The sequence below is a fragment of the Ceratotherium simum genome, chromosome 1 (assembly GCF_057802395.1).
Source record: "Ceratotherium simum simum isolate JZ-2026a chromosome 1, ASM5780239v1, whole genome shotgun sequence".
Classification (NCBI taxonomy): domain Eukaryota; kingdom Metazoa; phylum Chordata; class Mammalia; order Perissodactyla; family Rhinocerotidae; genus Ceratotherium; species Ceratotherium simum.
In genome coordinates, this window is record NC_141900.1 from 104,926,420 (window position 1) to 104,941,926 (window position 15,507).

The 15,507-nt window shown below is 44.9% G+C and overlaps 1 long non-coding RNA gene across 1 annotated transcript; it reads left to right on the forward strand.

The window, feature by feature from the left end:
- The first annotated feature begins 3,685 nt into the window (after positions 1-3,685).
- On the forward strand, positions 3,686-14,457 carry LOC147918337 (uncharacterized). The gene is made up of 3 exons (XR_015553475.1): positions 3,686-4,008; positions 13,583-13,834; positions 14,021-14,457. It is a non-coding gene; the product is annotated as an uncharacterized LOC147918337 (long non-coding RNA).
- Positions 14,458-15,507: the final 1,050 nt, after the last annotated feature.

Below are 15,507 nucleotides of genomic sequence, written 5' to 3' on the forward strand. Positions count from 1 at the left end.
AGTAGTATACAAGTCTGCAAAAAGGCAACATTTTCAGAAAGAATTTTAAACACATATTTCTAAGAAATGACTCCAGTATTTCAGATCTGCTCCAGGGAAACCTGCTATGAAAGCTTTCAGTTGTGAACTGCCATCATTTAGGTAATATCGAGTACCTAATACAAGATAGCTGGTCTCCACATTTAGCGCTTTAAAAACTGTGGCACCGCATCAAGTCACCAAATGTCAAACCTTGCAAATTGGATCAGTTATAAAATGTAGGGGCTCTTCACCTTGAAAAGCCACAGAGGTATGTGATATGGAGGCAAACACCTAAGAATCAGTTAAAAAACTATTTTAAGTAGTTGCTTTCTAGAGAAAGTCGAGAGCAGACAGCTTTATTTATTTATTTATTTTAATAAGTCTTTGTCCAGTTAAGTCCTTAAACTATTTGACCTTTTAACCAACTTGACTCTTGAAGCTATGTTTGTGTATAATTATGGTAAAAATAAAAACTAAATGAAATCCCCACAGAGCTTCATTCTCCCACTTCTGGCCTCCCACCTCCCAGTTTTCAGTTGCCTATGGTCACTGTCGCCAGCAGACAGCAGTCCCTGGCTCTTTGCTCTGCTGTCCTGGATTTCCTCTGACCACAGTGCCACGGGGACTGAAAGTTGGAGAAAAAGCTCCGGATTGTTCAGCCAAGGATGGAAGACTGGATGTTGGTGATGCCCTGTACCGCCAATGGGCTCAGTGAAAAAACTACATTTCATCACCAAAATGACGAGTAAAAATGGGAACAGAAAACAAACCTTTCAAGAATTCTAATGCTGAACTTCAGCAGTATAAAACTGGCAGACCAGAGGCCCTGCACCCAGTTCCGGGCATTCGAGCTACAAGGAGCTCCAGGTCGGGCTGGTGGGCTGCGGGGCGCTGAGGCATCGCTACTCCACTCCACGGAGAAATGTTTGAAGGAACGGAGGCTGTTTAGCCTTGAGGAGAAAGGACTGGGCATGTGACAAATAGCTTCAGATACCCAAAGGGCTGTCTGTGTTAGACACAATGGTGGCGTGAGGGTTGAGAAGCCAGGAATAGCAGATTCTGCTCCAGACCTTGGTCAACCCCTCCCCAGGAAGTTCCCGGGAAATATTGACTCACAAAGACCAGCGGCAAGATAAAGGAAAAGAGCACTCTGTGATGGTTGCTCTCACCTGGTTTCTAACCCTGGTGCAGAGAATTTCTGTCAGCTGGGGTGGACCTCAGCAAACATTCCTTTTTCCTGGTTATTTGGGTTTGACTAAAGTAGGCCATGAAGCCTGCTCCTTTTCACCTCTCTGAGCCCAACTCTAAATCTTTTTTTTTTTTTTCTGCTGAGGAAGATTTGCCCTGAGCTAATATCTGTTGCCAATCTTCCTCTTTTTGTATGTGGGTCACCACCACAGCATGGCCACTTACAGACAAATGGTGTATGTCTATGCCCAGAAACCGAACCCCGAGGTGGACCATGCCGAACTTAACTACTAGGCCACTGGGACTGGCCCCCAACCCTAAATCTTGATTGTACCAGGACCGGAGGCAGCAGAAGATGGTCATGAAACGCACAGGCTTAGAGCCAAACTTCAGAGCCTCGGCTAGAATCTTAGCTCGACCATTGAACTCATCGTATGACCACGGGCAAGTTTCTCAGTGTCTCGTTTGTTAAACAGAGATAATAATAGTACCTACCTCATAGGGCTGGGGCAGGAACAAATGAGTTAACTCACGTAAAGCACTTACAGCAGTATCCGGTGCAGAGTAAACATGCAAAAATATTAGTTATGATTGTTACTACTACCCTGTAGCAAGATGAAAGGAAGAGAGAGAGAGAGAGAGAGAGAGAGAGAGAGAAAGGAGGAGGGGGAGGGGGAGAAGGAGAGGAGTGAGAAGGGGAGGAGGAGGGGGAGGAAGGCGGGCAGGCAAGGCTACATCAGGCATTGCTTTTGCTGCCTAGCGGCACCACCCACCACCAAGAGTGGTCCTATTCCTAATTTTGAAAAGTCTGATTATTATTTTACCTCCTTGGGAAAAGCAAGATGGTGGACAGGAGAAAATCTGAGAACTACCTCCTACCTGGGCACCTACACGATGGAGAAGGGAACAGGCTTATTCTATGATGTTCCAGGGGCCTAAACTGGGCCAATAGGGGAAATATTTGTTCTCAGTGTAATTATGAACTGTCTACATTACGGTCGTTCTCGAGCAACGACAGGCAGGCAGGTTCAGGGCTCCCCTAGGGCGGCTCCCACCTGCTAGGAAACCAAGGAGGGGTCGTGCCTGGGCTAGACCTGGCCCTGGTCTCGGCACTTCCTCCCACACTTGTGAAACAGAACATGGGAAGCAGGACAGAGAGAAGCCTGTTCTACAGAAAGTCACCAGACTATTTTTTTGTACATAACATTTTATGTGTATTGACAGTGAACTTGTTCCAGGTGGTCGGAGGCACTTTCAATCTGTTATCGTATGTGATCATCGCGTCAGCCCCAGGATGCGGGTGTTGTCTGTTCGTGAGGCTCACTGTTTCCCGAGTCCTCTGGGCCTCGGGAAGGGGGATTCTCCTTAACTGCCATGGGCTCATGCCTTATCCCTCTTCCTCCTATGAAGGAAGCAGGTTACCTGACAGGTGAGCTCAGATCCTTCTTCCTCCCTTTCCCTGTGGGAGCCAGCTGACAAGAGGGAACATTCTTCCTGCTCTGCTCCTCTGTGCCAGAAGTTCTACTGGGCAGGCCCCCTGAGAGAGAGACCTTGAATGCCCAGCATGGCCTGTGAGGGCGTGGCCAAGTCTTCCTAATTCTGGGGCTTGGTATTAGCAACGCTTGGCCTACAGACCAAAAGCCAGGCCTTCCAAACTAGGTGTGTACCATGATCTGTTTCTATTCACAGAACACTTCTGATACCAAGTGTGTGGGTTCTCTCCACACCAACCAATCCTCCAACTCTCCAGGTACCAGCTGGGCGTCCTGCAATTTAATTCAGTTCTGACACTAACTGCAGTTAATGCAGGTTAAGGGCTCAGTCCCACAAGACTGCCCCCACTTCAGATGCCAGTGGTAAGTCCCAAGTTGCCCCTTACTTCTGACTGACTGGCTATAAAGTCGAGGGGTTACCACACCCCCTCTTTGGGTTTAATAATTTGCTAGAACAGCTCATAGAACTTAGCAAAATGCTTTACTTACACTTAGTTTATTATAAAGGATACAACTCAGAAGTATCCAAATGCAAATGAAAGAGATGCATAGGGCAAGAAAAATGAGTGCACGGGGGGCGTGGCACGGAGTTTCCACGAACTCTCCAGACAGGCCACCCTCCGGGCACCTCAATGTACTCACCAACCCAGAAGCTCCCTAAATCTCACTGTTAAAAGGTTTAATGGAAGTTTCATTACGTAGGCATGATTAATTAACTCATTGGCCATTGGTGATTGATTCAATCTCCAGCCCCTCTCTCCCTGGAGGTAGAGAGGTGGGGCTGAAAGTTCCAACCCTTTAATCCTGCCTTGGTCTTTCTGTTGACCAGCCCCCATCTTGAAGCTATCTAGGGGCCCCCACCCACCAGTCATCTCATTAGCATACAAAAGGTGGAGGAAGGGACCTTGAGCCGAGGAACGCAGGTAGCCTCTAGAAGGTGGGAAAGAGAAAGAAACAAAGCCTCGCCTTGAGCTTCCAGAGGGAATGCAGCCCTGACGTTTTAGACTCTGACCTCCAGAACAGTTAGGTAATAAACTCGGCGTTGTTTTAAGCCACCACCTTTGTCATAATTTATTACAGCAACAATAGGAAACTGATACGCTCTCCATCCGTGTCTTTTACTTGGACAATTTACCTGTTGAAGAACTTTGGCCATTTGACCTGTAAAGTTTCCTAATTCAGGATTTTGCTGACTGCATACTTATGGTGCAGCTCTACATTTTCCTCCACCTCGTCGTGTCCTGCAAATTGGCAGCTGAGTCCAGCAGCTTGATCAGACTCAGATTCCATTCCTTTGGCAAAAACTGTAAGTGATGTACTTTTGTTCAGGAGGGACTGGTTTTTGCTCTATTTCGATTTAGCAGCTATTGATGCTGAATGCTCAGATCTATTCATTCATCTGGAGTTGCAAACTGGTGATATTCTAATTATACAGTTTAAAAATCTTTGTTAGCTATAATAATTTAGAAGAGGATCCATCCTTCATCTACTATTTTGTTGTCCAGGGGTACTGTTCATATAGAACAGACAGGGTAAATGCTGGATTCTTTGCTTTTGTTTACTCAGTTTTCAAGATAATAAATTGGGTGCCTGTCCTCCTCAGAAGGTGATCAATTAGTTTTTATTTAAATATCATTATGAATTTATAGACTTAAACAAATTTGATGTGTTTCAATCCACTACAATTCCCACATTTATTGAGCTGCAAATTGTCCCATCTTTGGCCAGTGGGAACTCTTGAGTCATTCTGCCATGACCTTAATAGTCTTTGGTAGTTCTTTGCTATTTGAGATCTCAAGATATTCCAGACTCTTCTAGTACATTTCCTACCTCCAATCCAGAATCAGCCATTTCTCCTAGAATCTCTGGTTTCTTTTAATGGAGACTACAATCTAGAGGCTTTGGAAGATCATTGCATTCTGGTTGGTCATTGTTTCCAGAGTTTTGTCTATATATGTATGAAATTTTATATGTTTATTTATGGAGATATCTGTCTATTTATCCACCATCTATCTGTAGATCTTGAGTTCATGCAGAATTTTTCAAGTCAAATTGAGAACAAGATTTTTACTTAACTGTTTCTATATTCCGTCTGTAACTTCTTTCTTCCACACTGAGAATCCTGGTTCTCAGTGATATGGAGAATAATAGAATTAGAATATCCCATAATTTCTCATTTCCTTAATCCCACAATGCACATACTACAGTCTCAGCACAACAATACTAAAACTGCCACATTAACTATGATTATTGAAAACACTTAAAAAGTTTGTCTGCATATAATGCTATCTCCATTCTCCCTGTATTTATGATTATATTATATTTATATTGTCAAATCAAAAGTCATCACATTCTATAATCTCTCCTTTTTAACTCTCACTTGTCTTAGTTTTATGAGTAACTATATATTTAATACTCACCACAGTCCTTATATTGATGTTTGCAGATACTTAGTTGTCTGAAGCTCATTCTCTAGTAGATTCCTTAAGAAGAGCTCAAGGGAACACTATTTCCTGAGTTCTTGCATGCTGACAAAAAGGTGTGCTCTTCATACATAAGAGTATTTTTGGTCAGTATAAAATCCATTGTTCCCACCTTTCCTTGAATACCTCAAATATATTACTCTGTGGCATAAAGAATTGCTGTTGAAAAGTCTGACAATAACTCAGTATTCATTATAAATCACTTTCTTTTTTTTATCTAGATACTCAAGGTTTATTTTTTCTTTTTCCTTAAAGTCCCTTAATTTTACTAGAATATACTTTGGTATTGATCTTTTTGGGTCATTATTCCCAGGTACATTATGTTCTCTTTCAATATGTAGTTTTAAATCTTTCTTATTTCAGAAACATTCTCTTGAATTATAGTTTTTAGTATTTGTTCTGATCCCTTGCTTTGGTTTTTTTCTTCAGGGACTCCTGTTATTGATGTGTTGGATCTTCTTTGTCTATCTTCAATATTTTTCACACTCTCAAATAATTCCACATTTTTCTTTATCTTTTTTGGATTTTTCAAAATTTTCCTTCTTTTCTATTTTTTATTGTCATTATCTGTTATATTTATTTGTTTTTGTGTTTCTTCTAATTTGGTCTTCATTTCTAAGATGGTTTGTTTCTAGTTCTTTTTCATTTCTGTCAACTTGATTCTGAGATTTTCTAATTTTGATTTATGTGGTTCTTTTTCATCTTTTGTCATTTTATTAATGTATTTTAGCTTTTTCTGAAATATCTTCCAAGATAGCCCCCAAGAGTCCAGCCACCTGGGGTATATGCCATGTATAATCCCCTTCCCTTGACTGTGGGCAGGACTTGTGAATATAAGGGATATTATTCCCATGATTAGGTTGCATTTTATGGCAAAGATGAGGGGACTTTTCAGTTGTAATTAAGATTCCTAATCAGTTGGCTTTAAGTTCATCAAGAAGGAGAGTATCCTAGGTGGGCCTGACCTAGTCAGTAGACTCATTTAAATGAGAGTCTAAAGGTCAGAGACAAAAAAGTCAGAGCAATTCAAAGCAGCAAGTGACACTCTCGCACTGGTCCTGAAAAGTCAAACTGCCATGTTGTGGAGAGGGTCATGTAGCTGGGAACAACAGGCAGCCTCTAGGAGCTGAGGTCTTAGTTCTACGCCCAGAAGGAATTGAATCCTACCAACAACCAGTGAGCTTGGAGGAGGCCTCTGAGCCTCAGATAAGATCACAGCCCCAGCCAACACCTTGATTTCAGCCTCATGAGACCCCGAGCAGAGGACCCAGCTAACCTGTACTTGGACTCCTGGCCCATGAAAACTGTTAGATAATAAACATGTTTACTTGCTAAGTCTGTAGTGATTTGTTATGCAGCAACAGAAAATGCATGCAGTCCGTTGCAGCCTTGCCCTGTTCAGTGAGCACCTCTTTCCAGGGTGCTCTACTCTTTGTAGGGATGCTGTTCTACTCCTTTCCCTCTTTTTCTAAATAGTAACTTTGCATGAGATTTGCTCTGGATATTTTTCTGCTGTTAATTTTTATATGAAGTTATTTTTCCTGAACTTTTACAAGAAGCTTTGTTCTAATTGCATTTTTTTTTTTAACTTAGAGATCCTTCTGTTGTTTTCATGTAGCAGTTGGCTTGGTGACATTTATTGGCTTGCTTCTCAATTATCCGGGCATTCTCTTTTCTTCACTTCTGTTACCCCTATTCTCCTCAATCTTGATTTTACTCAGAGCAATTTGTCCTTAGTGTGGGCCCTGTCCAAGAAGGGAGCCCTGTGGGCCAGTTTCAAGAGCTCATAAGGTTGGACGATCTAGCCCTCTGAGGTTTTACTGCAGGACCCTCACATCCTCTATTGAAATGGGCGAAACCTCTCCTGGTTTCAGCCACTGTTGGCAAATTGGTCTGCAGGCTTCTACCTCTTGTTCTGTTAGGTGCCCCGTCACTTCCCTGCCTTCTCCCACACAGATGCTAAATCATTTAGTGGCCTTTTATTTATCAGACTGGCCAGGCCCACAGCTTTGTTAACCAACCCTGAATGCATGGAGCTGAAGCAGCCTGCTTCCACAGTGATCACAACCACAGGTGGAGTCACATTGATGCACGTGTGCATTCAGCCAGCAATGTGCTGTGTCTTGCCGACATATTCCTCCAGCCTTCCTGGACCGATTTGAATCTAGACAACTTTGGCCCATCTCCCAGGGGACTCCATGGGCAGCTCCTCAGCTGCATCCTATCTGTTGTCCTACCTGGTGTGACACATGTCCCTCTTTCACTGGGGTGTCCCAATCCTTCTGTGACTCCTTCCCCAGCAGGCACCTGGTCCACAGGCTGCCGTGTACCTGTAAGGCTGAAGGAGCAGCCAGAGCCCCGAATGCCTGCTCCCTTAGGGTTTCATTTGCATTTCCACTTCGAAGCACTGGTGGTTTGTACACCGGCGGTTTGTAGTGGCTGTCCCGTGGGCTCTCATATATCCAGAACCTGCTTCTGTGCTGGTCACCTGAAGGCATATCTGTTCAGCAGACCATCACTAAGACATGTAAATATCACCTTCCATGTGCAAGACCTCTGCTAGAAGCTGCAGGGAATCTAAACAAGCATCGCCTTTCCTCGAACCTAAGACACAGTTGATTGGCGCAGTTATTTTATTTACTGCCACACAAGAAATGCCCTGACAGTTAAACTATGACACGCATCGATTTTAAGACATATCCCGATTTCAGAGTTCTTAAAATGCCGAAAGAGGTGTGTCTTAGAATTGACGAAATACTGGATGAGGCACTGTGTCTCCTTTTAAAGAGCTATAATCTTATTGGAGAGAAAATACACACACACACACACACACACACACACAGTCGCACTAACTGAGGCAGTGCCTGATTGACTGTCAATGGAGTTGTAGAGCTGAGACTGGAAGAGGTTGTTATTGGTTGGATCTTGAGTACAGATGGGAACAACGTCATCTAGGTGTTGTCGATGAGGGCAAGCGAGAGGGGAGGAGAAATGTCAACACACGGAGAGTGTGCAAAGGTGGAAAGGGGTCCAGGGGGAGAAATAGGAAATGATAAAGCAGGAAAGGCAATCTTATTTACAGATTACGGTCACCGCTAAGGAGTTTAGATGTTATTCCTTAAGCACGTGGAGCCACAGCAAGTTTTAGAGCAAGCGAGAAGCACACCAAGCAGTATTTTGGGAATATTAATCTAGTGATAACCATGCATCACACTGGGCAGAGTATATGGAAGGAATAGATTGTTGGCAGGGGGCCTGTGTAAGAGACAACGTCTGAAGTCCAGGACTGCAGCAAAGAGAAGAATAGTGGTATGAAATGAAAAGGAACGGGCAAAGGGACACTCACACAGAAAAGATAAACAAGTAGGACTCATTTGGAAGGAGGGCTGTGCCAGGGTACTTGAGTGTGGAGAGCTGAAGAGACATTGCCGGGGGAAGGGACTCCTGAGGCCCCGTCACTGCCACAAGCCTTCTTGATCAATGCGGAAGAAAGCCCTGCGCTCACCAGGTGACGAGGCACCCATGGGCACTCCAGCCTGAAATCAAATTACGGTTGCCATAGTTTTCTATTCTAGAAAGTGGGTTTATTGAAACTGACATCTTTGGTGATACTATACTGGAACTAAAAGTACATCCTGTTATTATAAGTAGCTGAGACATTTCACAAACAGTCTCATTTGGTTTTGCAACCTCCCTGTGTAGTAAAGCAAGGGCAACTTTTACTCTATATGCATCAAGACATCCAATGCCCTTTATAAAAATCATGTAAGTCAGAAGACAACCTAGGAACAAATCCAAGGTTTCCTGATTCAACGTTTGTATCTACACATGTGTGTTTGCTCTGGACCTTGCCACCTTCAATAAAATAGAACAGAGTACTGTGTAAACATCAAGCACCCTATAAATGCTCTGTAGTGACCCAGAGAGATGGTTTATTCACAGGGAGAGAACTACCCTTGTTGATGGGGTCTACACCTACCCCTAATGCTGGGCAAGGTGTGGGCTGGAAGTGCTGTGGGCAGAGCTGGCCACCAGATGTGGCAGTGGTGCCCTTGACAGTGTACAGTCCCGGCTTTTATCTTGTTGGTTTTGGAGGCTCTCAGAGGAAGCACTTCTCGAAGTCAAGGTCCAGGGAAAACACTGTACAAGTGGAGTTTTTTCTTCTTGTTCTTCCAGTGGAACTGTATATTCAAAGAGTAAGTCCAGTTTCATAGTATCTGCTCATAATGGACTTTGTCCTTCAGTGAACAAATGAATATTGAGAACCTTCCATCTAACAGAGTCCAGGCTCTGGTCTAGGGGCAGAGATGCCACAGAAACAAAGCTGAGTCTTTGTCCCCAGGAAGCATCGTTCCAGTAGACGGAGAGTGACTGAAGTAAGTAAAGAAGTAAGGAAGATCATTTCAGACACACGGCCAGGGGCTATGAAGAAGACAACATAGGAACGTGGCACCGAGGGGCTGCTTCAGCTGCCTGCTCCGGCGGGGCCCCTCTGAAGACACCTGAGCAATGAGGAGGAGGGAGCCAGCAATGACCTGAGGGGAGCATTTGAAGAAGAATAAAGACCAAATACCTGGGCACCGAGGTTGGAACCAGCTTAACCTAGTGAGGAGACAGAGAAAAAACCATTATGGTAGTCAGGAGGGCAGAAAGTGGCAGCACATGGCCTGATATTCTTCATAAAGAGTTTGCCTTTTACCACAAGATTATTGAGAGTGGCCAAATCTGATTATTTTCTGTAAAACTAGCAGCTGTATCTGGGTGCCCTGTGTGTGAAGAGTAAGGGCAGAAGCTGGGACACAGGAAGTAGTTGAGGTGAGGGATGATGGTCAAGGTGAAGGATCATGGTTCACTTGAGGAATAACGGTGGTCTGGATTAGGGTTTTAGCATTAAAGATGGTAGAGCTAAGATATGAGAGAACTTGGTGAGTTCGGGCTGAGAATTTGCATGGGTTTCATTTACTGAGTAGGGGGAAGACTTAGGGGAGCAGATTTAGAGGCAATCAGTAGTTCTCTTTTGGCCACGTTAAATTTGAGATGCCTTTTGACATCCAAGAGGTGACTCCAAGCAGACGGCCAGATAGTCCTGTGTGGGACTGAGATATCAAGTTTGGATTGGAGTTAGATATTTCAGAATCATAGTGCAGAGATGGTAGATGAAGTCGTGGGGCTGGCTAGGATTACTGTGTTAGTTTCCTGTGGTTGCCATAACAAAGTGCCACAAACTGGGTGGCTTAAAACAACAGAAAAGTATTCACTCACGGTGCTGGAGGCCAGAAGTCTGAAATCAAGATGTCATCTCTGCATGCTCCCTCTGAAAGCTCTAGGGGAGAATCCTTCCTGGACTCTTCCAGCTTCTGGCCAATCTTTGGCATCATTGGCTTTCCTTCGCTTGCAGCTACTTCACTCCCAATTTCTGCTGTAGTCGTCACATGACCTTCTCCCTTGTGTCTGTCTGTGTCCAAATCTCCCTCTCCTTATAAGGACACCAGTCATTGGATAAGGGCCCAGCCTACTCCAGTATGACCTCATCTTAATTGATTACATCTGCAAAGACCCTATTTCCAAATAAGGCCACATTCACAGGTTCCAGGTAGATGTGAATCTGGTGGGGACCCTATTCAACCCAGTACAGTTACCTAGGGACAAAGTGTAGCTAGAGAAGAAACCTGATGAGGCCAGAACCTTGGGGTCCCAATGTTGAGAGGACTGAGAGGGGAGGGAGCTGCCAAGTGAGGAGGGAGAGGAGAACACGGGCGAGAGCAGTGTCTCACCATCTGGAGAAGCGCTGTTCTAATGAAGGAGTGATCAACCATGGCACACGCTGCTGAGAGATGGAGGACAGAGGGCCTTTTGGGTATGGAAACATGGAAAATAATGGGCAACTTTAAAAAGGCTCTTTTCAGGGGCCGGCCCCGTGGCATAGTGGTTAAGTGCGTGGGCTCCGGTGCTGGCAGCCAGGGTTCAGATTCCGGGCACGCACCGACGCACTGCTTGTCAGGCCATGCTGTGGCGGCATCCCACATAAAGTGGAGGAAGATGGGCATGAATGTTAGCTCAGGGCTGATCTTCCTCACAAAAAAAAAAAAAAAGATTTTTCAGTTAAACAGCAGGGCAAAAGCTTCATTAGATTGGATTGAAGACAGAGTGGGGACAGTGAAAAAAATACAAACAGTAAACGGAGACATCTTTTTCAATGAGACTTGGAAGTGGAGTACAGAAATGGGGTCAAGGGCCACTGGAAAGATGTGTGAAATTGCATGTTTATCTGAAGATGGTATACAGCAGAGTTTAGCAGGAGGGAGAAATTGACAATGTAGGAGAGAATGGGATGCCATCAGGAGTGAAGCCCTTGAGCACGTGAGGGGCTGGAATTCCCTAGACTTGAGATGGCTTCAGATAGGAGCAGGGACAGGCCAATCATTGTAACAGGAGGGAGGGCATGTTTCTGGGTACACGTGCAGGGACATTGGTGGGACCGTGTTGGGAAGATGATGAGTTCTCATTTGACTACATATATTTCATCTATCGATTTTGGTGCGAGTTGGGAAGTGGGGAAAGGATGTTGCAGGTTTTAGGTGAGCGTGGTTGTGAGGCAGACGACAGGAGAGAGGAAAGTGGATGCAGCAGTGACATCAGGTAGATGGTCAGGCTGTGTCAAGGGCCCATTTAAATTGATGTGGAAGGAGTGCATTCAGCGGTCTCTCCAGTGATGTCTGGCAACGGATGTAGGGCGAGGGGTGGTTGGGTTTCATCATAGTTGGGGTTCTGCCAGAGGGAGAAATGAGCAAGGAAAGTTAGGGGGCTCCCGAAGGAGCAGTTATAGTGAAATTTAGGCTTGGCGAGGCAGGAAGTAGAAGTGTGGAGGGTTCCGGGAAGTGGAAAGACACAAGGCTGCAGATTAGAAGTCCCATTTGGGGAGGAGAGTTGTTGACACGAGAGTACAGAGCGAGCGAGCTGTGAGGATATAAGGGGGTGCTGAGTGTGAGTTTGAGGTTTCAGGAGTGCTACAGTGTTCGCTTGTGACAAAGTCTAGCGTCAGGCCATGTGAGTGGGTGGAGTTGAGGAGGCGAAGGAACCAGGAGGCCAGGGCAGCATGCAGGAATCCACTGGGAATTGTGTTAGTGCAAGAAAAATATGGCTTATTTGATTTTTTTTCCCCCTAAATGGGAAATAAAAGACAAAGGAAAGAAAGCCAACATTCACTGCCAAGACCTGAGGGGCCAGAGGAAAAGGGGACGGTGGAGAAGGCAGCCGACACTCTGTTCCGCCTTCCAGGCTTCACGGCATCGCTCAGTCCCGACTGCATGGAGTGAGAGGCCCAGAAAGCAAGCAGAGGGCAGCTGCGCAGAGGTGGAGTGGACTTGCCAGCAGTCTCACAGAGCTGGGGGACAAAAAGGTGGAGTTCTGTGCCGGCCAGGGAGGAGGGCCCAGGGGGCACGTAAGCTTACCAGGAGGAAGGACCAACCAGAAATAGACCATCCCTCCAAAAGCTTGAAATGCAATTTGAGATGGGAGTGAAACCAGGAATGAAGGAGTCAGACATTAACAGAAGGAAATGGTTAACAGAAACAGGGGTCCAAATAATCCTCTAATTGCCCTAATAAAACCAGTGAGAATTTGCTCCCAGCTTAAAATTTCTGAGGTCCTGCCGACTCTTAATTTTAAGCTGGGAGAAAATTTTCCCTTGTTTTATTTGATCGTTAAGCTTGCACTATAAAAACATCTCACAGGATAAGATTTCCTCAGGTGAATCAGGGCTTTTCCAAGAGGTGGATTTGGTAAATATTGAACAATAAAGTGTTTGTAGAAACTAGAGGTGCAAGTGACAGATGTGTGTGTCTTGGCAAAGGGAGACCTCAGTCACAATTTCACTCCCTTGTCTCCTTCTGGTGACTCTGTCCTTTGTTTCTTTCCATTGTAATCTTAGACTTTCCTTGATCAAGAACTTAGCTTAACTTTTTTTTTTTTTTTTCATTTTTCCCCTTTTCTACCTCTATGCAATTGCCTAACAAATTCTCAGGTAATAATGGCTACTGAGAATGGAGAGAGAGTAATGCCTACAGGGTTGCAAGGATTAGAAACACTGGGTAAAACCCCATAAGAACCCTAGCATCCCCATTTTGCAAAGAGGGAACTGAGGCAGAGAGATATTAAGTGACTTGCTCTTAAAACCTGGGAAGTATGTGAGCCATGAGTCAAATCCAAGTCTGACGATTCTCAAAGCCCAGCCCCTTTCCTGAGTAGCTGGCTGCCTCCTCACCAAGCTGGGGTGGCATATGTGGGCACATTCATCAGCACCCCTGGCGTTCATTAGAGACAAGAGGAATTCATAACACTGTGTTAGTATCCAGCCTTCGCTTAGCTGGCTAGTCACTCATTCATTTTTTTCTCCAGGAAATACTTGTTGAAGGCTCCTCTGTGCGACGAGCTGGGGCTTCAGAGATGAAGGAACTCAAGGATGTCATGGTCTAGGAGGGAGGTGGACAGACAGCAAACCATTACACTGCAGAGTGAGAACGGCTGTGAGAAAAGTACAGTGTGGTGTTCTGAGCAGACCCATTACCGAACCTAAGGGCTCAGGATGAAACACCAGAAACAACCCGAATGCTAAATAAGAGAATGGCGCATTGTCACAGCCAGATAATGGTATGTTAATCCGTCATTTGAAATAGTGTTTCTGGAGGCATGGAAAAAATGTTCACACTATGACGCTCCCTGAAAAAGGCAGGCTGTGAAACTAAATCTAAGGTCTGCTACCAATGATGTCTTTTATAAACCAAATTCTATCGCAGGTTATCTAATGTGCTGAATATCTTCTGTTCGCCCCTCCAGATCCACTCTCCACCTTTCTCCACCTGTTCTGTGCCCTGGAGGCTGACCTATGTGGGCCTCTTGACCTCTGGCTTCTGGTTGGCTTCCACCAATGGCAGGCGCATGGATGGAGGGAAGAGAGTAAAGTCGGGAATGTGCTCCCCATGTCTCTCCCTGCAAGGCGGTCTCAGCTGGGTGGGTCCCCCCACCACAGCTCTCAGCTTCTGCAGGTTCTAACTGCTGCCCTGCACCTCTCCTGGCCTAGTGAGTAAAGGGGCCTTGCTGTTATCAACTCCAGGGGTCTGCACCATCTTTGGGGCTCCTCACATCCTGCCCACACCGTTGTAAATGGCCCGTGATTAATCTCTCCTCAGATGACTTGAGTTGTGCCAACTGGTTGGTGGGATTCTGGGTCATTTTTGTTGTTCTTTCATGTGTTTTGCTAGTTTCCTATAATAGTCACCTTTTGGGGCATCTGGCCAACTTGTGACTCCTCATTTTCTTTGAGAACCATCTCCCAAATCACAAGGGTGGACCATAGCTGATTGGGCTGGAGTGGAGACCAGAGACCACTGGGCCAGCCAGATGCTCTTTCTCAGAATGCCCAATTCGGACATTGAAAAGAAGATGGTGGATAGACATCCTGGGGACAAAGAAAGAGGGATTAAAGAGAGCAAAAGGACAAGAGATGGCCCTGGACCCTAAAGTCCTTGCAGATCCTGTTTTAGCCCTTTCCTACGACCTGGCATCAAGGCTGTCTTTGAGGTCCTATAGCCTTGTAATAACCCCCCTTGTTAGCATAAATCAGCTTAAATTAGTTTCTGTTGCTTGGAGGCAAATAACCCCTAAAGATTACAATCATGAATTATTTTCACAATTAGAAAATAACTACAAAAGATCTATGTTTATTTTTGATAACTTTTTACTTTGAAGTAATTATAGACTCACAGGAAGTAGCTAATATAGTACAAAGAGTCTCCTGTACTCTTCACCCAGCACCCCCTGGGGTGAATCCTGTGTAGCTGTAGGACCAGAGCAAAACCAGGAAATTTATGTGGCTGTATGATTGTCAACTAGACTACAGACGCTCACTCACCATTTTTATACCTGCATTCATTTGTGTGTGTGTGTGTGTGTGTGTGTGCGCAGTACTACGAAATTTTATCCCAAGAATAGATTCTTGTATCCACCACCATGATCAAGGTACAGAACTGTCCTATCATCAAAAAAGAGCCCCTTAAGCTGCCTTTTTCTATTTGCACCTACCCCCCACTCCATCCCCTAGAAACCACTAATCTCTTCTCTGTGTCAGTATTTTTATTTTGAGAATGTTGTATAATGGAATTATATAATAGGTAACATTTTGAGACTGACTTTTTTACTCAGCATAATGCCCTTGAAGTCCTTCCAACCTGTTGTGTGTACCTTCTTATTGTGGAGTAATATTCCTCTGTGTGAATGTACCAGAGTTTGTTCAGCCATTCACCCATAAGAAGACATCTGGTTGT